This window comes from Aquarana catesbeiana, linkage group LG03 (genome assembly GCF_042186555.1).
Source record: "Aquarana catesbeiana isolate 2022-GZ linkage group LG03, ASM4218655v1, whole genome shotgun sequence".
Lineage (NCBI taxonomy): Eukaryota > Metazoa > Chordata > Amphibia > Anura > Ranidae > Aquarana > Aquarana catesbeiana.
Window position 1 is genome coordinate 375,060,338 of NC_133326.1, and position 23,889 is coordinate 375,084,226.

Genomic DNA, 23,889 nt, shown 5'->3' on the forward strand with positions numbered 1-23,889 from the left:
ATCAGAAAAGGGGATTGGGAGGTTCCTTATCCTTTATGAAGGGAAGGTGAGTCTCCTGTAATAGCCGTGAGGGCAGTGACAGCAGGAGACCGACGCCCATATGCACCTGTCACTGTATGGTGGGGGAAGTCATCTTCTCCTACACATGTAATGGCTTTAGTTGATAGTGGAGCTGAAGTTACACTTTTGCAAGGTAATCCTTCCCATCACAAAGGAGAAATAATTTATGTAGAAGGTTTGGGAGGGCAAACCACACCAGCAGTTAGGATACGGGTGAAATAGGCTATTGGCAAGGGATCAGGATTTATGACAAATGTTTTGGTATCAGAGTTACCCGAAAATATTCTTGGGATGGATGTACTTCAAGGTCAGTCAATTCAGACTGAAAGAGGTACATTCACATTCGGGTATCCTAATAAAGCGTATCTGGTTAGGGCGGTAAAGGCTGTGGTCAGAGGTCATGCGAAATGGACCCGTCTACATTCCTCCACCAGAGAAGCCAGTCTGTCTCAAGCAGTACAGACTTCCTGGAGGCCACAAAGAAATTGGGGAGACTATTCAAGAACTGTTGAGAGTGGGGATCCTTAGACCTGCTGTAAGTCCTTTCTCCTCTCCGGTGTTTCCAGTAAAGAAACCTGATGGGACATCTAGAATGACTGTGGATTACAGAGGTCTAAACAAAGTGGCACCTCTATTTAAATCAGCTGTACCAGATATGATCTCAATTGTTGAGAAAATTGCTAAAGATGCAGGAGAATATCATGCCATGATAGACCTGGCTAATGCTTTCTTTTCGATTTTGATAGACTCAGAGTGTCAAGACCAGTTTGCTATAGTGTGGGACGGCCGCCAGTACACTTTCACCATGCTTCCTGAAGACTATGTTCATTCTCCAACGATTTGTCATGGACTGATTGCCCGAGATTTAAGTACCCCGAGCTTGAAAGTCACTGTGTTCCACTACATTGATGACATCATGATCTCTGGAACAAAAGAAGATGTAACTGAAGCACTGCACCTGCTGACAGAGCACATGGAGAACAGAGGGTGGGCTATCGACAAAGACAAAGTCCAAGGACCTGCCACAGAAGTGAAATTCCTGGGAATGATGTGGACTGGGCCACAGAGGAAAATTCCAGAGACAGTTGTGCAAACTACCCAGGCTCTGTCGCCCCCTACTACCAAAGAGGAGGCACAGAAGTTCATTGGAGTTGTGGGGTTCTGGAGAGCGTTCATCCCACATCTTGGACTGATTCTGAGGCCTATATATAATGTCACCAGAAAAAAGACTGAGTTCTCATAGGGTTCAGAGCAGCGGACTGCATTCCTGGCTGCTAAAGAAGCTATTTTGCAGCATCAGGGGTTAGGACCTGTGAGAGACAAGGAGTACCATTTCAGCTAGATGTAGTGGAGCAGAATGGTACCATATCTTGGAGTCTGTGGCAGCCAAATGAAAAGAAAGGACTGAGAGCAATACCCATTGGATTTTGGTCCAAACAACTGACAGAAGAGATACACGGCCCTAGAGAAGTACCTGTTTGGGGCCTACACAGCACTTCAACATGTAGAGACCATTACAGGAAAGGACACAGTCACCATCCATACTGCATTGCCAATAGCAGGATGGGTGAGAGATAATGGAATGACCACTAGGGCAGCTGTCAGGAAATGTTCCATCCGCTGGTAAGACCTGTTATTTGGCATGCAGTACTGAGGTCCACCAGCAGGTGTCTCCTGGCAGTTTGGAACTGTCAGGAGAGCTTTTCCCTGTTAATAGTATATCATCTTTGGGCCGCAGTACTGGCGTCCACCAGCGGATGGATCCTGGCAGTGTGGAGCAGACAGTACCTCCTACAATCAGGTGTCACTTGAGGCCAATCACAGGCCTATAAATACCCGGCAAACATTCACATGTTTGCCTTGATTTCTTCATTGCCTCCTGACCTGCTAGCAATCTGATCCTGTGCCCTGAACCTGAACCTGAACCTGAACCTGAACCTGTCTCCCTGTCTCGGACCCTATCCTGTCCCACCTGTTACCTTGCATCCCTGCCTGCAGTCTGACCCATCCATCCTCTCCCTGTCCTGTGTTCCATACCCCATCTGCTGACCTCCCTGTGTATGACCTTGGCCTGGCTTACGTTTATGTCTCTGGAACATCCCCTGTCCATCTGCTGATCTGCTGTGTATGACCCTGGCCTGGCTATTGTTTATGAACCTGGTATTTCCCATTTATTGCACTTATCTGTCTGTTGTTATTTGGGGGTCTCTGTCTGTGGTTGGTTATTGCACTGTATCATATTGGAGTTGGTTGTATTATATTACTCACTTTCTTTAATAAATTATTATATTTTCACTTATATACGTTTGGGTGTCCTCTGTCGCAGATCACACGGTTCTGGTCACACCTGTTCATGACAGTAAATCAAGGCCATCTCTGACCAGAAGTGACTGCGCAGAGGAACCATTGTAGTGCTATTAAAATGCAATCAGAAACAGTTGTTCTCCTTGCCTCACTGGTGTTGGAGGATAACAATTACTGCCGTCTGGTATTGAAAGAGTGGGCCAGGGATCAGCTCCTGGAGTGTATCTGTCTGGCCCATTCTCTGGTTGATCAGGGTAGATTAGTGTTTGAAAACGTTCAGCCCCTGATACAGGTGTGTGCTGAGCTAGCCTTGTCTGGCAGTCCTAAAGGAAGTGATGATTTTTCTCCCCCCTTCAGTAGTGATCAGGTGGAGTCTCTGGTATGGCTGTTGGAGGATGATGCTGTATACTTTCTGGAGCATTATTCAGCTTGTCCTAAACAGGTGCTAGTGGATTGTATAGATTCGGTGCAGTCCCTGGTTAGACAGGCAGTATTTGAACCCACGTTTGTTCAACCTGTACTACAGGCATGGTCAGACTTATTATCTCCAGCTTCGGTCAGCTCTGCACAACCCAGACCTGCTATTAGACACCTGCCTGCCCAGGAGTCTTTTTTCCCTTCACCCATGGCAACCTCTGTTTCGGCCCAATATACCCTGCTTCCCACCAAATATCAATACCCTGTCCCTACCTGCTGCACCTATCCTGCATTCAACCCACCTGCCTCTTCTCAGCTGTCCACAAACCCACAGGAACTTCCTCCAGCTACTGTTATCTCTTCTCTGCCATATACCAATCCTCCTTTCCAGTCTGCTGCACCCCTCACCTACAGAGCTTCAGTGGCTAAGCCAAAGAAAAAATGAAAGTTTTTTCCAACCAAGACGATCCTGCCAGTAACCCAACCTGCCTCCGCACCAGCTAATCCAACCCATACCATCACGCCAGTGTCCAATCCTGCCTCCCCGCCAGCTGATCTGTTCCAGCCTGATGTGTTCCTGTGTGCCGCCCAGCCTGATGTTCCGAGGCCTGCTGCTGTGCCAGTACCTGCTGTTCTGCCTGATGTGCCAGTGTCTGTGCCTGCTGCCCAGTCTGAAGTTCCAGTACCAGCTGCCCAGTATGAAGTTCCAGTACCAGCTGCCCAGTCTGAAGTTCCAGTACCAGCTGCCCGGTTTGAAGTTCCAATACCTGCTATTCAGTCCACTGCACCTGCTGTTCTGCCTAATGTGCCAGCACCTGTGCCCACTGTCCATTCTGAAGTTCCAGTACCAGCTGCCCGGTTTGGAGTTCCAGTACCTGCTATCCATTCCGATGTACCTGCTGTTCAACCTGTTGTGCCAGTACCTGCTGTTCTGCCTGATGTGCCAGCACCTGTGCCCACTGTCCAGTCTGAAGTTCCAGTACCAGCTGCCCGGTTTGAAGTTCCAGTACCTGCTATCCAGTCCGATGTACCTGCTGTTCAACCTGTTGTGCCAGTACCTGCTGTTCTGCCTGATGTGCCAGCACCTGTGCCCACTGTCCAATCTAAAGTTCCAGTACCGGCTGACCGGTTTGAAGTTCCAGTACCTGCTATCCAGTCTGATGTACCTGCTGTTCAGCCTGTTGTGCCAGTACCTGCTGTTCCGCCTGATGTGCCAGCACCTGTGCCCACTGTCCAGTCTGAAGTTCCAGTACCGGCTGCCCGGTTTGAGGTTCCAGTACCTGCTATTCAGTCCACTGCACCTGCTGTTCTGCCTAATGTGCCAGCACCTGTGCCCACCGTCCAGTCTGAAGTTCCAGTACCAGCTGCCCAGTTTGAAGTTCCAGTACCTGCTATCCAGTCCGATGCACCTGCTGTTCAGCCTGTTGTGCCAGCACCTGCTGTTTTGCCTGATGTGCCAGTGCCTGCTGCCCAGTCTGAAGTTCCAGTACCAGCTGCCCGGTTTGAAGTTCCAGTACCTGCTATTCAGTCCACTGCACCTGCTGTTCTGCCTAATGTGCCAGCACCTGTGCCCACCGTCCAGTCTGAAGTTCCAGTACCAGCTGCCTGGTTTGAAGTTCCAGTACCTGCTATCCAGTCCGATGCACCTACTGTTTTGCCTGATGTGCCAGTGCCTGCTGCCCAGTCTGAAGTTCCAGTACCAGCTGCCCGGTTTGAAGTTCCAGTACCTGCTATCCAGTCCGATGTGCCTGCTGTTCAGCTTGTTGTGCCAGCACCTGCTGTTCTGCCTGATGTGCCTACTGCCCAGTCTGAAGTTCTAGTACCTGTTGTCCAGCCTGATGTCCCGGTGCCAGCCCTCCAGCCTGATGTCCCGGTGCCAGCCCCCCAGCCTGATGTCCCGGTGCCAGCCCTCCAGCCTGATGTCCCGGTGCCAGCCCTCCAGCCTGATGTCCCGGTGCCAGCCCTCCAGCCTGATGTCCCGGTGCCAGCCCTCCAGGGGGGCTGGAAGGGGGCAGCTGACAGAGAGGAGAGGGGGCGGCTGGAGGGGGGGCGGCACACAGAGAGGAGAGGGGGGGTGGCTGACAGAGAGGAGAGGGGGGGCGGCTGACAGAGAGGAGAGGGGGGGCAGCTGACAGAGAGGAGAGGGGGGGCGGCTGACAGAGGAGAGGGGGGGCGACTGACAGAGAGGAGGGGGGGCGGCTGACAGAGAGGAGAGGGGGGGGAGGCTGACAGAGAGGAGGGGGCGGGTGACAGAGAGGAGAGGGGTGGCAGCTGACAGCGGATAGGGGGAGGCGGCTGACAGAGGAGAGGGGGGCGGCTGACAGAGAGGAGAGGGGGGACGTTTGACAGAGAGGAGAGGGGGGGCGGCTGACAGAGAGGAGAGGGGGGGCGGCTGACAGAGAGGAGAGGGGGGGCGGCTGACAGAGAGGAGAGGGGGGGCGGCTGACAGAGAGGAGAGGGGGGGCGGTTGACAGAGAGGAGGGGGGGCGGCTGGGAGGGGGGGCGGCTGGGAGGGGGGGCGGCTGGGAGGGGGGGCGGCTGACAGAGAGGAGAAGGGGGGAGGCTGACAGAGAGGAGAAGGGGGGAGGCTGACAGAGAGGAGAAGGGGGGAGGCTGACAGAGAGGAGAAGGGGGGAGGCTGACAGAGAGGAGAAGGGGGGAGGCTGACAGAGAGGAGAGGGGGGGAGGCTGACAGAGAGGAGAGAGGGAGGTGGCTGACAGAGAGGAGAGAGGGAGGCGCCTGACAGAGAGGAGAGGGGGGCGCCTGACAGAGAGGAGAGGGGGGCGCCTGACAGAGAGGAGAGGGGGGCAACTGACAGAGAGGAGGGGGGGAGGCTGACAGAGAGGAGAGGGGGGCAGGCTGACAGAGAGGAGAGGGGGGCGGCTGACAGAGAGGAGAGGGGGGCGGCTGACAGAGAGGAGAGGGGGGCGGCTGACAGAGAGGAGAGGGGGGCGGCTGACAGAGAGGAGAGGGGGGCGGCTGACAGAGAGGAGAGGGGGGCGGCTGACAGAGAGGAGAGGGGGAGGCGGCTGACAGAGAGGAGAGGGGGGGCGGCTGACAGAGAGGAGAGGGGGGGCGGCTGACAGAGAGGAGAGGGGGGCGGCTGGAAGGGGGGGAGGCTGACAGAGAGGAGAGGGGGGGTGGCTGACAGAGAGGAGAGGGGGGCTGACAGAGAGGAGAGGGGGAGGCGGCTGACAGAGAGGAGGGGGGGCGGCTGACAGAGAGGAGGGGGGGCGGCTGACAGAGAGGAGGGGGGGCGGCTGACAGAGAGGAGAGGGGGCGGCTGACAGAGAGGAGAGGGGAGCGGCTGACAGAGAGGAGAGGGGAGCGGCTGACAGAGAGGAGAGGGGGCGGCTGGAGGGGGGGGCGGCTGACAGAGGAGAGGGGGAGGCGGCTGACAAAGGAGAGGGGGGGCGGCTGGAGGGGGGGCGGCTGACAGAGAGGAGAGGGGGAGGCGGCTGACAGAGAGGAGGGGGGCTGACAGAGAGGAGGGGGAGGCGGCTGACACAGAGGAGAGGGGGAGTGGCTGACAGAGAGAAGGGGCGGCTGACAGAGAGGAAGGGGGCGGCTGACAGAGAGGAGGGGGGGCGGCTGGAAGGGGGGGCGGCTGACAGAGAGGAGGGGGGGCGGCTGACAGAGAGGAGGGGGGCGGCTGGAAGGGGGGGCGGCTGACAGAGAGGAGAGGGGGGGCGGCTGACAGAGAGGAGAGGGGGCGGCTGACAGAGAGGAGAGGGGGGGCGGCTGACAGAGAGGAGAGGGGGGCGGCTGACAGAGAGGAGAGGGGGGGCGGCTGACAGAGAGGAGGGGGGGCGGCTGACAGAGAGGAGAGGGGGGGCGGCTGACAGAGAAGAGAGGGGGGGCGGCTGACAGAGAGGAGAGGGGGGGCGGCTGACAGAGAGGAGAGGGGGGGCGGCTGACAGAGAGGAGAGGGGGGGTGGCTGACATAGAGGAGAGGGGGAGGCAGCTGACAGAGAGGAGGGGGGGCGGCTGACAGAGAGGAGGGGGGGCGGCTGACAGAGAGGAGAGGGGGCGGCTGACAGGAGAGGGGAGCGGCTGACAGAGAGGAGAGGGGGGCGGCTGGAGGGGGGGGCGGCTGACAGAGGAGAGGGGGAGGCGGCTGACAAAGGAGAGGGGGGGCGGCTGGAGGGGGGCGGCTGGCAGAGAGGAGAGGGGGAGGCGGCTGACAGAGAGGAGAGGGGGGCTGACAGAGAGGAGAGGGGGAGGCGGCTGACACAGAGGAGAGGGGGAGTGGCTGACAGAGAGAAGGGGCGGCTGACAGAGAGGAGGGGGGGCGGCTGACAGAGGATAGGGGGAGGCGGCTGACAAAGGAGAGGGGGGGCGGCTGACAGAGAGGAGAGGGGGAGGCGGCTGACAGAGAGGAGAGGGGGGCTGACAGAGAGGAGAGGGGGAGGCGGCTGACAGAGAGGAGAGGGGGGGCTGCTGACAGAGAGGAGAGGGGGGGCGGCTGACAGAGAGGAGAGGGGGGCGGCTGACAGAGAGGAGAGGGGGGGCGGCTGACAGAGAGGAGGGGGGGCGGCTGACAGAGAGGAGAGGGGGGGCGGCTGACAGAGAAGAGAGGGGGGGCGGCTGACAGAGAGGAGAGGGGGGGCGGCTGACAGAGAGGAGAGGGGGGGCGGCTGACAGAGAGGAGAGGGGGGGTGGCTGACAGAGAGAAGGGGGGGCGGCTGACAGAGAGGAGGGGGGGCGGCTGACAGAGAGGAGAGGGGGCGGCTGACAGGAGAGGGGAGCGGCTGACAGAGAGGAGAGGGGGGCGGCTGGAGGGGGGGGCGGCTGACAGAGGAGAGGGGGAGGCGGCTGACAAAGGAGAGGGGGGGCGGCTGGAGGGGGGCGGCTGGCAGAGAGGAGAGGGGGAGGCGGCTGACAGAGAGGAGAGGGAGGCTGACAGAGAGGAGAGGGGGAGGCGGCTGACACAGAGGAGAGGGGGAGTGGCTGACAGAGAGAAGGGGCGGCTGACAGAGAGGAGGGGGGGCGGCTGACAGAGGATAGGGGGAGGCGGCTGACAAAGGAGAGGGGGGGCGGCTGACAGAGAGGAGAGGGGGAGGCGGCTGACAGAGAGGAGAGGGGGGCTGACAGAGAGGAGAGGGGGAGGCGGCTGACAGAGAGGAGAGGGGGGGCTGCTGACAGAGAGGAGAGGGGGGGCTGCTGACAGAGAGGAGAGGGGGGCGGCTGACAGAGAGGAGAGGGGGGTGGCTGGAAGGGGGGGAGGCTGACAGAGAGGAGAGGGGGGGTGGCTGACAGAGAGGAGAGGGGGGCTGACAGAGAGGAGAGGGGGAGGCGGCTGACAGAGAGGAGGGGGGGCGGCTGACAGAGAGGAGAGGGGGCGGCTGACAGAGAGGAGAGGGGGCGGCTGACAGAGAGGAGAGGGGAGCGGCTGACAGAGAGGAGAGGGGGCGGCTGACAGGAGAGGGGAGCGGCTGACAGAGAGGAGAGGGGGGCGGCTGGAGGGGGGGGCGGCTGACAGAGGAGAGGGGGAGGCGGCTGACAAAGGAGAGGGGGGGCGGCTGGAGGGGGGCGGCTGGCAGAGAGGAGAGGGGGAGGCGGCTGACAGAGAGGAGAGGGGGGCTGACAGAGAGGAGAGGGGGAGGCGGCTGACACAGAGGAGAGGGGGAGTGGCTGACAGAGAGAAGGGGCGGCTGACAGAGAGGAGGGGGGGCGGCTGACAGAGGATAGGGGGAGGCGGCTGACAAAGGAGAGGGGGGGCGGCTGACAGAGAGGAGAGGGGGAGGCGGCTGACAGAGAGGAGAGGGGGGCTGACAGAGAGGAGAGGGGGAGGCGGCTGACAGAGAGGAGAGGGGGGCTGCTGACAGAGAGGAGAGGGGGGGCGGCTGACAGAGAGGAGAGGGGGGCGGCTGACAGAGAGGAGAGGGGGGGCGGCTGACAGAGAGGAGGGGGGGCGGCTGACAGAGAGGAGAGGGGGGGCGGCTGACAGAGAAGAGAGGGGGGGCGGCTGACAGAGAGGAGAGGGGGGGCGGCTGACAGAGAGGAGAGGGGGGGCGGCTGACAGAGAGGAGAGGGGGGGTGGCTGACAGAGAGAAGGGGGGGCGGCTGACAGAGAGGAGGGGGGGCGGCTGACAGAGAGGAGAGGGGGCGGCTGACAGGAGAGGGGAGCGGCTGACAGAGAGGAGAGGGGGGCGGCTGGAGGGGGGGGCGGCTGACAGAGGAGAGGGGGAGGCGGCTGACAAAGGAGAGGGGGGGCGGCTGGAGGGGGGCGGCTGGCAGAGAGGAGAGGGGGAGGCGGCTGACAGAGAGGAGAGGGAGGCTGACAGAGAGGAGAGGGGGAGGCGGCTGACACAGAGGAGAGGGGGAGTGGCTGACAGAGAGAAGGGGCGGCTGACAGAGAGGAGGGGGGGCGGCTGACAGAGGATAGGGGGAGGCGGCTGACAAAGGAGAGGGGGGGCGGCTGACAGAGAGGAGAGGGGGAGGCGGCTGACAGAGAGGAGAGGGGGGCTGACAGAGAGGAGAGGGGGAGGCGGCTGACAGAGAGGAGAGGGGGGGCTGCTGACAGAGAGGAGAGGGGGGGCTGCTGACAGAGAGGAGAGGGGGGCGGCTGACAGAGAGGAGAGGGGGGTGGCTGGAAGGGGGGGAGGCTGACAGAGAGGAGAGGGGGGGTGGCTGACAGAGAGGAGAGGGGGGCTGACAGAGAGGAGAGGGGGAGGCGGCTGACAGAGAGGAGGGGGGGCGGCTGACAGAGAGGAGAGGGGGCGGCTGACAGAGAGGAGAGGGGGCGGCTGACAGAGAGGAGAGGGGAGCGGCTGACAGAGAGGAGAGGGGAGCGGCTGACAGAGAGGAGAGGGGGGCGGCTGACAGAGGAGAGGGGGAGGCGGCTGACAAAGGAGAGGGGGGGCGGCTGGAGGGGGGGCGGCTGACAGAGAGGAGAGGGGGAGGCGGCTGACAGAGAGGAGAGGGGGAGGCGGCTGACAGAGAGGAGAGGGGGGCTGACAGAGAGGAGAGGGGGGCTGACAGAGAGGAGAGGGGGAGGCGGCTGACACAGAGGAGAGGGGGAGTGGCTGACAGAGAGAAGGGGCGGCTGACAGAGAGGAGGGGGGCGGCTGACAGAGAGGAGAGGGGGGGCGGCTGACAGAGAGGAGAGGGGGGGTGGCTGACATAGAGGAGAGGGGGAGGCAGCTGACAGAGAGGAGGGGGGGCGGCTGACAGAGAGGAGGGGGGGCGGCTGACAGAGAGGAGAGGGGGCGGCTGACAGGAGAGGGGAGCGGCTGACAGAGAGGAGAGGGGGGCGGCTGACAGAGGAGAGGGGGAGGCGGCTGACAAAGGAGAGGGGGGGCGGCTGGAGGGGGGCGGCTGGCAGAGAGGAGAGGGGGAGGCGGCTGACAGAGAGGAGAGGGGGGCTGACAGAGAGGAGAGGGGGAGGCGGCTGACACAGAGGAGAGGGGGAGTGGCTGACAGAGAGAAGGGGCGGCTGACACAGAGGAGGGGGGGCGGCTGACAGAGGATAGGGGGAGGCGGCTGACAAAGGAGAGGGGGGGCGGCTGACAGAGAGGAGAGGGGGAGGCGGCTGACAGAGAGGAGAGGGGGGCTGACAGAGAGGAGAGGGGGAGGCGGCTGACAGAGAGGAGAGGGGGGCTGACAGAGAGGAGAGGGGGGCTGACAGAGGAGAGGGGGGGCGGCTGACAGAGAGGAGAGGGGGGGCGGCTGACAGAGAGGAGAGGGGGAGGCGGCTGACAGAGAGGAGAGGGGGGCTGACAGAGAGGAGAGGGGGAGGCGGCTGACAGAGAGGAGAGGGGGGGCTGCTGACAGAGAGGAGAGGGGGGCGGCTGACAGAGAGGAGAGGGGGGTGGCTGGAAGGGGGGGAGGCTGACAGAGAGGAGAGGGGGGGAGGCTGACAGAGAGGAGAGGGGGAGGCGGCTGACAGAGAGGAGAGGGGGGGCTGCTGACAGAGAGGAGAGGGGGGCGGCTGACAGAGAGGAGAGGGGGGTGGCTGGAAGGGGGGGAGGCTGACAGAGAGAAGGGGGGGCGGCTGACAGAGAGGAGAGGGGGCGGCTGACAGAGAGGAGAGGGGAGCGGCTGACAGAGAGGAGAGGGGGGCGGCTGACAGAGGAGAGGGGGAGGCGGCTGACAAAGGAGAGGGGGGGCGGCTGGAGGGGGGGCGGCTGACAGAGAGGAGAGGGGGAGGCGGCTGACAGAGAGGAGAGGGGGGCTGACAGAGAGGAGAGGGGGGCTGACAGAGAGGAGAGGGGGAGGCGGCTGACACAGAGGAGAGGGGGAGTGGCTGACAGAGAGAAGGGGCGGCTGACAGAGAGGAGGGGGGCGGCTGACAGAGAGGAGGGGGGGCGGCTGGAAGGGGGGGCAGCTGACAGAGAGGAGGGGGGGCGGCTGACAGAGAGGAGGGGGGCGGCTGGAAGGGGGGGCGGCTGACAGAGAGGAGAGGGGGGCGGCTGACAGAGAGGAGGGGGGGCGGCTGACAGAGAGGAGAGGGGGGGCGTCTGACAGAGAGGAGAGGGGGGGCGGCTGACAGAGAGGAGAGGGGGGGCGTCTGACAGAGAGGAGAGGGGGGGCGGCTGACAGAGAGGAGAGGGGGGCGGCTGACAGAGAGGAGAGGGGGGGAGGCTGGAGGGGGGGGCGGCTGACAGAGGAGAGGGGGAGGCGGCTGACAAAGGAGAGGGGGGGCGGCTGGAGGGGGGGCGGCTGACAGAGAGGAGAGGGGGAGGCGGCTGACAGAGAGGAGAGGGGGGCTGACAGAGAGGAGAGGGGGAGGCGGCTGACACAGAGGAGAGGGGGAGTGGCTGACAGAGAGAAGGGGCGGCTGACAGAGAGGAGGGGGGGCGGCTGGAAGGGGGGGCGGCTGACAGAGAGGAGGGGGGGCGGCTGACAGAGAGGAGGGGGGGCGGCTGGAAGGGGGGGCGGCTGACAGAGAGGAGAGAGGGGGCGGCTGACAGAGAGGAGGAGGGGCGGCTGACAGAGAGGAGAGGGGGGGCGGCTGACAGAGAGGAGAGGGGGGGCGGCTGACAGAGAGGAGAGGGGGGGCGGCTGACAGAGAGGAGAGGGGGGGCGGCTGACAGAGAGGAGAGGGGGGCGGCTGACATAGAGGAGAGGGGGGGCGGCTGACAGAGAGGAGGGGGGGCGGCTGACAGAGAGGGGGGCGCCTAACAGAGCAGATGAGAGACACACAGCGCTATAGGACACTCCGGGAGCATGCAGGGCTGGCGCGATTACTCACAGACACAGTCCAGCCCTGCATCCACATGTGACCCGCTCCTCCAATCACGACCTCCTCTGTCCCGCACATGCCACAGGTCGCTTGGCCATGCCCATTCATGCTAAGCTCGGCTCAAACACAGAGCGCAGTGGCATGGATTTTGACAGGAACGGTCTTCTGGAAAATGGCAGCCGGCGAAGACATTATCTCCGCCGGCCACCACCATTATCTCCTCCGGCGGACCTCTACCGCCGGTAGAGGTCCGCCGGCCGCGGACCTCTACCACAAACAAAAAAAATTGTGAAAAAAGGGATTTCCCGGGACATTTGCAGGGAAACCCTAAAATCGGGAAAAGGGACTAAATCCTGTGAATATCCCGGGAATTTCGGGACTATTGGCAACTATGCATGTATCAAGAGGTTCCACTTAAAGCTGTATTAAACCCTGAACCTGAAATGTAATATATTGCAGCTTATCAATCATTAGATTTGATGGCTGCATTTGTTTTCTTTTTTGAGGCTTTTCCCCTCTGTTTTCACCTAGTGATCCGGTCAGAAAACATCTCCTGTAATAGGGTGCTACACTCTGGATGAAGGAGCAACAGGGACACCACTGCCTTGACAGTCTGGGGGGGGGGTTAGGGTAGTGATAGATGTACTAGCAGATTTAAATACGCTAACAAATTGAAGCCAAACTCCAATTCACACTCTTTTGTCTCAACCCTGTAACTGCTACATCTGTAGGATAGCTTGTTCTGTTGAAAAACAACAAACGTACTGGCAGGATCACCATGTAAAAATAAAAGAAAGAAAGGCTAAGAAAAGAAAACAAATTCAGCCATCACATCTAAGAATTAGTAAGCTGCAATGTAATAAATGTTTGCTTTGGGGTTTAATATTGCTGTAAAGCTAAAATCGGAGTAATACAAGCATTGTCTAAACACCATGCATATGCTTACTTTATTCCTGGTGTCCTTTATGCATTTCTTCTAGATCTTATCTGTGCAGTAATCCAGCATTAAACAACTTGTGCACTTCGCTGGAGTTTCCTGTAAAGAAGACAAGGCTGTTCTCTCTTTCTACACAGGGTGAGGTCTTACATTCACCCCCTGTAGTTTTCTGCAGGCAGCCTGCAGTGTGTGGACCTACTGGGTCCCACTCACATCTTTGCTCTTTGTACAGGTTATGTAACCACAGTAATAATGCCACCTCTACTTTTACAAGGTAATATGGGTTTGCAAAGGCATTTGATGCTTGCAATGTGGATGTACATCCTTTGTGTCTTTTGAGGTGTATATCTCATTGAACGTTTTTATGCCTGAAGTTCAGCTTTTACTTCTTCATCCTGTCACTTTGTAATCATGTAGATGAGTAAAAGTAAGAAAAATAGAGAACATTCTAAAATTGCTCTTAAAATAAAGCATTATTTGTATACCATAAATAATATGTCATTACTAAACTCTGGCAAAAAAAAAAGAATAAAACATTAAAAATAATTCTTATGCCCCGTACACACGGTCGGATTTTCCGATGGACAATGTCCGATCGGAGCGTGTTGTCGGAAATTCCGACCGTGTGTGGGCGCCATCGGACATTTTCCATCGGATTTTCCGACACACAAAGTTGGACAGCAGGAGATAAAATTTTCCGACAACAAAATCCGATCGCGTCAATTCCGACCGTGTGTGGCCTGTTCTGACGCACAAAGTGCCACGCATGCTCAGAAGAAATTCCGACACAGGACAGCTCGTTCTGGTAAACTTAGCGTTCGTAATGGATACAGCACTTTCGTCACGCTGCAATGTTAAAAATGGTTTAATACAGCGCACTCTCTTCTTCTTTATAATGTGACAAGTCGTTTTGCTGCTCATATTCACACACACTTCTCACAAAGTTTTATTTGTGTTTTTTTAGTGGGATTCCCTCAATATATTGTTATTAGTTGTCACATCTGACAGTTTTATATTTTTTTTTTTTTTTTTTGGGATTTTCAGCCTTTTTTTTTCTTTAATGCTTGGATTTTTTCCAAGGCTGATCTTTGTTCAATGTTATTTTTATTTTTACTCCAGAATATTTTTGTGTGTGTTTTGTGTGTCAAGTTACCCCAACACCATTGATATCTTTTATTATTTAATCTCCAGGAGATTGTTTGGTGTTGGTGTCCCTTGTTCATTTCACATTGTATATTTGAAATGTACCTGAATCCTCACAAACCAACTGTCATTTTTGAAGTAAAACACATAGGAGAGTATAATTCAAAACAAAAATCCTTTATTAAGGGATCAGAACCAAACAAAGAGGAAGGCAACACTGGATCAACAGGAGAAATTAGCGAAGCCTGGGACCCCCACGGCAGACATCAATTCTTCAACATCAAAATTGGTGGCCTGAGGAGTCCATATGTAAGGGAGGGCAATCTGGTCCAGAATTCGCAGAGATCCGGATAGTAGCAGATGACATCTGTGTCCCCAGGCTGTGGTACCACAAGAGGCTGCATCTTTTGGCCAACCAGACTGGATCCAGGGCAATCACTGTCTGGTCTTCCTTCCACGCTTCCTTCCGGGCTGTGGCTGTGCAGTTGGAGATGTGGCAGGAGGAGGAGTAGGACCTGGAGGAGGAGGAGGACTGGGAGGACCTGGAGGAGGACTGGGAGGACCTGGAGGAGAGGGAGGAGGAGGAGGAGAACCTGCAGGAGGAGGACCATCCCAAAGCTGTGTGTGAGGTGTAATTTGGCCCCTCATACCTTTCTCCAGAGCCTCTGATATGAGGGCCTCACACATGGCTTTTTGGCCCTCCTCCATCCTCTGCATTTTATATGCTATGAATGCAGCAATGTTCTCCTGCATGGTGTGGGGTGCTCCCAGGACCTCTGTAGCCCTCCAAAAGAATGCTATAGCAGCCTCCTCTAGGGTACTCGTCCTACTGCCACTTTCTGTTTTCAGGTGTGGTGGAGGGACCTTGATATCAGCCAGCCGGCTCGGCCCGGCCACCTCCTGGCTGAGACCTCCCTGTGTATGAAAAAGGGACATGGTTGTAATGTTTTGCATCATCAATCACAATCCTAAATTAGTACTCCCAACTAACATCTAGTTAACATCATTGATTGGACAAGCAGAAATATTTAGAGGAATGCTATACCTGGCTCAATCTGGGCTCCTCCACATATGGCCTGGAAGGCCCAGGTTGGGCGTCAGAAGCCTCAGCCAGGGGGGAAGGAAGCGTGGAAGGAAGACTGGAGAGGGATGGCCTGGGTTCATTCTGGCCTGCCAGAAAATGCAGTCTGTCATAGTACCACAGCCTGGGGACATAGATGTCATCTGCTGCTCCGGATCTCTGTGAATCCAGGACTTTCTTGCGCTCCCTCAGATATGTGCTCCTCAGGCCACCAATGAAAATCTTTAAATAAGTGATGTCTGCCGTGGGGATCACCTGCTTCACAATTTCACACAATTGCTCCAGTGCTGCCTTCCTCTTTGCTTGGTTCTTGAAATGGGGGTGGGTAATCTCCCACAGACAGGGCAGCTCACTTAGCATATCAATGAATAGTGACATGAAGTCAGTATCTCTCATTAAGATATCCATGTTCACTGCAAGACACAACACAAGACAAAGCCTAATGTCAGACAAAACTCTCCTAATCTTGTTACAATATAGGCCTCAATCTAGAAGCAGTATAGGCACAAGTTTGTCTCTTACCTTCGTTCTTACGATCGGCGCGTCCAATGCTCCTTCCTCCGCTCATAGATCGTACGTAATACACACGCGTGTTACGCTTTATACACACTGCGCATGCGTGTAACTCCGCCCGCCCCTGACGTTCTTTCTAGTCTATTCCCCGCCCCTTTTCGTTCGGCGCAGTGGGTGAAGAGCACATGGCGGAGTTACAGCAGGTGCGTGCTAATTCTAGCAACGAGGAGGAGGAGGAGGAAAGCCCGGATCCAGGCACGTCCCGATCCAGAAGGAGACGTTTTAAGGCCACAAATATGTTGTTTGGGGAGATGTTGGAGATGGTCGACATCATGAAGAAGTCCGACTATGACGGAAAATATGGGCCTCACCCCAACCCGAACATCCGAAAGGCCAAGATCATGGCGAAAGTGGTCAGGAGTCTTGAGAGGAATTTCGGGGTACGACGATCGAAAGATCAGCTCGGGAAGCGGTGGTCGGACCTGAAGTTGAGAGAGCCAGAGCAGTACCGAAAGATCCGGAGAGTGCTGCAAAAAAGTAAGTAGTTGTGCTGTGTTCCTATTCTTTCTGTCTTTATTCCGTTCGTTCTGCTCCATATGCTTTTAGTAATTGTAACGTTTCAAAAGGTCAACTTTAATGTTCATGGGCCCATTATTCGTTCGTATCAAACATTTTTCTTTCGGCCTCTAGAACACCATTGCATTTTCACACATTTTTGGGGGCCTACTTGGATGCCAAATATTTGTTTGTGTAGATGGGTTTGTTACTAGAATGAAATGCCAACTAGATTGTGTGTAAGGAGAGGACACTGAGCAGCTGTTTTCACATCTGGACACTGGAGCTCTAGTGTGGGACCCCAGAACACCCTTTTTATTAGGGGGGCCACACAGGTGCTCCAGTGTATACTATAGGGGGGGCTGCATCTGTGAAGCTTGTACCAAACCGGTAAAGTATTGCAGCTTGACAAAGGGCAATAAAAAATATACATCTTGGAACTCGGCTAAAATAGACAATTGTACCCCACTTCCAAGCAATGTTTCCTAGTTCTAGTTCTGCCATCAAATATCTGTGTGCTAATTATACCATTTTTGTTTTACATAGGGGAGAAAAGACTCGGAGGACACCCCTCATCCCAGGAGAACACAGACCCCCCCCTCTGGAAGAAGGGGAAATACCGCAAACCCAAGAAGCTGAGCAGGAGGAAGAAGAAGATGTGGTGGAGATTGGCACCACAACAGGTGAGTGTCTGCGACCACAGACTCAGGTAAAAGAGATGGATGGTGGCAGATTTTTGAGACCTTTTTTTTTGTTCTTTATCTCTTTTTAGGTGATCGTGATCCAGAACGCTTTACATCTGAAAGTGCCCAGATACTCATCGGGGAGATCATGGGGTGTAATCTCCAATTGCAAAACATCCAGCAACAAATCACTGATGTTATTAAAAAAAATAATAACATCATTGATGTTTCGGGGCGAATTTAAACCCCACAAAATCACCTGTTTTATGTTACTAAAATTTTTACAATGTTTAGAAAGGCAAAATTTGGAGGATGCACACAGTGTGCCAACATGTGCTATCTGCCATCACGGGAGATCAATGGACGCGTTTTGGGGGTGCAACCCCTTCCTCAATTATAAAGTCGCATTGAGGAAGGGCTTGCTCCCCCAAAACACGTCCCTTGATCCCCCCTGATGGCAGATAGCACATGTTGACATTCGTAAATTGGTGTGCATCTTCCAAATTTGGCTTTTCCAGGGGTGATTTCCCCCCATCTGAACGCTATATCAAACACAGTTCCTAAATACTCATGTCTGATATAGCCTTCAGGTTTTACCATATGTGAACTTTGTAAGTTCAAGTTTTTTGGCTTTCTTGTTGGTTTTACACAGGCCTGTTTTATCTGAAATTGATATTTCGATTTTTGATAATGCTACTGCAAACATTGTTATACAACAAACATGTTGGTTTGTTTTAAAAACCTTTTGTAAATGCACATGTGATTGTGCAGCTATAAAAAAGTGCCTTACTCAAGAATGTGTGGATTATTGTCTCAACACTACAACACTTTTGGGGTGATGTAATTGCTGTTTTATGCACAAATGGGGGTTATTTCCTAAGGGCAATTACACTTTGCACTACAAGTGCAGGTTCAGTGCAGTTGCAAGTGCACTTGTAGTGAAATGTGTTTTGGTATTTAGGAAGTACCAGCCAACACTATTTTTTATAAGGTTACCCAATCACGACATTTTCTGCACTCAAAACATTTCTGTCAGGGTCAGCTAAAACAAACACAAGCAGTAAATGTCCACCAAGAATTTCTTTTGTTTGTTTTTTATTTGAAAAAGGTGTCACAGATTCTCTGGCATATTGATAGCCCCCCTACCCGCAAAGAACTCCAGGTAGCGTAACCGGACATCACGGGCATTCAGGGAGGGCAAGCCAGGACGGCCACTTTCAAGCGCCGTCAGTGTTGATGGATTTGGGATTCCGGCCTCAGGCCCAACTGAGCCAGCATAGTTGGCTGAATGTTTTCTTAAAAAATTATGGAGAACACAGCAGGCAAGTATTATATGGTTCAGTTTATACTCCGCCATATGGATGGGTGTCAGAAATAATCGGAACCGGCTGGCCAGGATTCCAAATGTGTTCTCCACCACTCTTCGGGCTCTGGCCAGCCGGTAATTAAAAACCCTCTGTTCCGGGGTGAGGGTCCTCATCGGGAATGGCCGCATCAGGTGGTCCCCCAGTGCAAATGCTTCATCAGCAACGAACACAAATGGGAGACCTTCAACATTGTCCTCTGGAGGTGGCAAGTCCAAGCTGCCATTCTGGAGACGCCTGTAGAACTCCGTCTGGGCGATCACTCCACCATCGGACATCCGGCCATTCTTCCCCACGTCCACATACAAGAACTCGTAATTAGCCGACACCACCGCCAACATCACTATACTATTAAACCCCTTGTAATTATAATAGTACGACCCCGAGTTGGGTGGTGGGACGATGTGGACGTGTTTCCCATCAATTGCCCCTCCGCAGTTAGGAAAGTCCCACCGCTGGGCAAAGTGGGAGGCCACAGTCTGCCATTCCTGTGGCGTGGAAGGAAACTGTTGAGGAAAAAACAATAAACATTACTATTTTTTCACAGAAACATGGCAAGCAGATTATACACAAACATTATGGGGCAACCTCCAGATAGCATTTACTAAGGGGAATTTAACAAGGCCAAAGTATAAGGTACACCTATCATATTCCCCCTCCCCCCTCTCATGGGCCATTTCTAACATTATAGGGGGGGGAACTCTTGGACAGGTAACCCTCTTCACTTCATTGAGAGATGAATGCCTAAATACAGGGTATTACTTGGAACAGCCCCTCCTTAGTTACACTATTAGCAGACCACTGGACAGGTAAGAAGTGTCTGAATACAAAGATATAAATACACATTGTACACATTTGAGGACATTTGGAAATTCTGCTATTACCTATCAAGATAATAATAGGATACAAAAACTTTAAACAGTTCCATTGGAAAGTATACAGGCAGGCCCTTGCACTACATGCTTTGGGGAATTCATCCATAAATCTGACCAGTAAAGAGATGGGTATAGTGTGTATGGGCTTGGCAAAGTCAGCAGATAGATGATTGAGGATAGAGAATTGGGATCAGCTGACTTAGCAGTTGGGGGGAGGGAGGGTTACCAAAAATTTGTGGACACCACAAAAAAAGCCTCTGGCACTCTGCCTGAATTTAAAGCTAAAATAACATTAACAAACATTTTAGGGGGTGTTTGGGGTAAAGCACTACTATAGAGCTGATAAAATACATTGTTAAGTGACTACATGAGGTGAACATAGGGCAGGAGACACCATGCTGGAGAGGTTATTGAAGGGCAAATATGTATGAAGGACATAAAATAATAATTACATAAAAATCCAGCATGCATGAGAACAAAGGGGACATTCACAGCATATTACAATCATGGTCATTAGGGAATGAGGAAAGAAATACAATATATTAGCAAACATTCAATACAATAAAATGTGATATAAAAGGAAAAAAATCTTACCTTCATATACTCCTTCTGCAGGACCTGTATGATGGCAGAACAGGTCTCTGGGATGATGATACCCAGAGCCTGGGGGGAGATGCCTGTCGAGAACTTCAAGTCCTGCAGACTTCTCCCTGTGGCCAAATACTGCAAGGTAGCGACCAACCTCTGCTCCGGAGTGATGGCTTGCCTCATGCAGGTATCCTGCCTGCTAATATAGGGGGTCAGCGAAGCCAACAAACGGTGAAATACGGGGTCCGTCATCCTGAGAAAGTTCCTGAAATCATCAGGATTATTCTCACGGATCTCACGGAGCAAAGGCATATGACAGAACTGGTCACGCTGAAGCAACCAATTCTTGGTCCATGAACTCCTCCCCACCCTGTTCATGGACTGGACTTGTGTCTGCTCTTCAGTGCATGCAGATACAAACCCACAAGCACAAACTGAACGGCAGAAAACGATCTGAAAGCCACGAGTCTGAAAAAGCGCGAATCGTCTCTCACCAAACTTTTACTAACATGAGATTAGCAAAAGGAGCCCAAAGGGTGCCGCGCTTGGTTCTGAACCGGCCTTTTCTAGTCTCGTCGTACGTGGTGTACGTGACCGCGTGTTTGTCGATCGGAAATTCCGACAACTTTGTGCGACCGTGTGTAGGCAAAACAAGTTTGAGCCAACATCCGTCGGAAAAAATCCTAGGATTTTGTTGTCGGAATGTCCGATCAATGTCCGACCGTGTGTACGGGGCATAACATAAAAAAAAAAAACTCTGGTAATCTTTTGTAGGAGAGTGAAGATGAATTACAAAATGCTACACTTATATGAACTCTTACAGAAATACATTAAGGGCTCTGGTTAGTCTGGTTTTGGCTCATTTGTATGTCTGGGGATCACAGACACTCGGTACATAATTCTATTCAGCCATTATAGAATATTGATATGGTTTACTAAAAATTGTTTTTTTTTCATTCAAATAAAAAACTGAGGTCGATGCAATTTGGATTGACCCACGCTCTGCTTTGCTACTGTTGATCATCTATCTGTTGCAACACAGCATCTGGGTAACTGCCTGGGCTTATTTTATTAACCTAGAAAGACCTTTAGCTATATTTTACCCTGATGCTTTCTTTTCCACGGGTCTGAGGACTAAGCACTAACAGTAATTGAACTGCATTAATCTTAATCCATAGGAAAACATTATAAATCAAACACTATATACTATTCTGTAGCATTCTGGACACGCATTTATAACCGCAGCCAAGAGAGGGAGAAGGATGTGGCTAAATCATTCATTGATAATTACAACCACAGCAGTCTGTGCATAACTGCTAACGGGAGACAGCCGAAAAGGACCCAAGAGCAAGAGGAAAGTGTGATCCTATAAGAGACCCCGCTGGCTGCCTACAGATCTATTCGGCTAGTCTTTTTGTCAGCTTCTGAGGTTAAATGAGTCTTTATATAGCAGTCTTGCCAGTAATTACATCACTACTGACTACATGTCTAATTTACTATAGACAGGCTGTCCCTCCAAGCACAGTATGGTGCTGTTTTTAAATTTATAGGTATTTCTTTATATGGGTGGAGCAAAATGTTTCTACAACTGCAACTGTATCTATGCTAAATTGTTTACATGTATATATTTCTATAAACATATACAGATCATAAAACCTCTATTAAAGGATGTATGCAGGTTAATTTGACATCCCCATGGACTATGGCAAGTTAAAACATTGTGATTTTCCAGTTGTGGGACATAACAGAAATTGAGAAGATGCAAAATCATTTCAGGCTGGTTTGGGAGCAGATCAGGACAGTTTCAGAGCATGAGGAAGGTAAGTATAGTGTGCCTATTGTTACTTTAAAGCACCATCCAATTTTCTTAAGATTTACCTTCAACTATGTAGTGCAAGGGCTTGCCTGATTGCATACAAATTGAGTGTTTAGGTTTGACCTCATATTATATGGTTTTGGTAAATCTAAAGGAACGTTATACAAGAAAATTGTATAATGTATGGCCAGCCTTACAAAGCAAACCCGATACACTGGGTTGTACTTGAAAGCCTGTATGAGTGACTATTCATTTTGCTATTCAAAGTATTTGGGCTTAGAGAGGTTTGTGGATTTTAGTTATAGTTTCCCTATAGTTTTTCTAAAAATGTACACGTAAGGATGCCAAGTTGTTTGGTCAGAAAAAAATAAATAAGAGTATTGTGACAAAAAAATAAAGCCTGTCCAGATCACACATGAACATCTTTCATTACATGTCTGCTAGTAGACCAACCACATAAAAAAAGGATATGAGTACCAGACACACAAACCCAACTGGTGATTCACACTCAGTGATTTGGAGAGGGTGGGGCTATTGCCCATCTGCCCATCCTCCATTCTTATATCCTGTTCCATTCATAGAAGCTGTAGAATGGCTTTTATTTTATTTATTTATTTCAGGTACTTATATATCACTGTCAATTTACACAGCGCTTTACATATACAGTGTACATTCACATCAGTCCCTACCCTCAAGGAGCTTACAACCTAAGGTCCCCAACACACATTCATACATACAGATACTGGGGCCAATTTAGACAGGATCTGATTAACCCACCAGCATGTCTTTAGAGTGTGGGAGGAAACCAGAGTACCCAGAAGAAACCCATGCAGGCACAGGGAGAACATGCAAACTCCAGGCAGATGGTGTCATAGTCGGGATTTGAACTAGACCCTTTTTGCTGCTAGGTAAAAGTGCTAACCACTACACCACTGTGCTGTCCATATGAATGGCAGAACTGAGCAGAAAGTGTGGACATAGTCAGACTCTCTTAACGAGTATACACACTAGAAAGCTTAGTAAGATTAGGCCAGGTTGATTCACGAAAATTCTTTATGGGGAAAAAATCATGAACATATACATATGTGTTAGCTATACTAGAAAAAAAAACTGTTCTATGGGACCTTCTTTCAAAAACAGTTTGTTCATATAACCATGTTTGGGAGCTGGTGCATTTGTAACATGTTACACCCTGAATATGAATTAAAATAGTGTTGTGCTAATATGCAGAAATCATTGGATAATTAAACTGATAATATAAAAAAAACTAAAATTGCTGCAGCTGTCACTACTGTGCTCCCACAGATAACAGTATACAAAAAATATATAAAAAGTGTGGCACTGCTGCAATAGTGAAAATTAATATACAGGTGATACTGGAAAAATTAGAATATTGTGCAAAAGTTCATTTATTTCACTAATGCAACTTAAAAGGTGAAACTAATATATGAGATAGACTTATTACATGCAAAGCAAGATAGTTCAAGCCGTGATTTGTCATAATTGTGATGATTATGGCTTACAGCTCATGAAAACCCCAAATCCACAATCTCAGAAAATTAAAATATTACATGCAATCAATAAAACAAGGATTGTACATAGAACAATATCGGACCTCTGAAAAGTATAAGTATGCATATGTACTCAGAACTTGGTTTGGGCCCCTTTTGCAGCAATTACTGCCTCAATGCGGCGTGGCATTGAAGCTATCAGCCAGTGGCACTGCTGAGGTGTTATGGAAGACCAGGATGCTTCAATAGCGGCATTGTTCAGTCTCATGGCAATGCCCCATAGATTCTCTATGGGGTTCAGGTCAGGCGAATTTGCTGGCCAATCAAGCACAGTAATCCCACGGTCACTGAACCAGGTTTTGGTGCTTTTGGCAGTGAGGGCAGGTGCCAAGTTCTGCTTGAAAATTAAGTCAGCATCCCCATAGAGCTTTTCTGCGGAAGGAAGCATTAAGTGCTCCAAAATCTCCTGGTAGACGGCTGCGTTGACTCTGGACTTAATGAACCCCAGCAGATTACATGGCTCCCCAAATCAACACAGACTGGATACTTCACACTGAACTTCAAGAATCTTGCAGTGTGTGCCTCTCCATTCTTCCTCCATACTCTGGGTCCTTGGTTTCCAAATGAGATGCAAAATTTGCTCTCATCAGAAAAGAGGACTTTGGAACACTAAGCAACAGACCAGGTCTGTTTTTCTTTAACCCAGGTAAGACGCTTCTGACATTGTTTTGAATGGCCTTTTCCTGACAATCCTCTTCAGGCTGCGGTCATTCCACATATCTTTCTATTAATGTGCTTTGATACAGCATTTTGGGAACATCCAACTTCTTTTGCAATTACCTTTTGAGGCTTTC

General features: G+C 52.6%; 1 protein-coding gene across 2 annotated transcripts in view; it reads right to left on the reverse strand.

The window, feature by feature from the left end:
* ARHGAP26 (Rho GTPase activating protein 26) overlaps positions 1–23,889 on the reverse strand; it is a 744,136-nt gene that overhangs the window by 10,609 nt on the left and 709,638 nt on the right. The window lies entirely within an intron of this gene.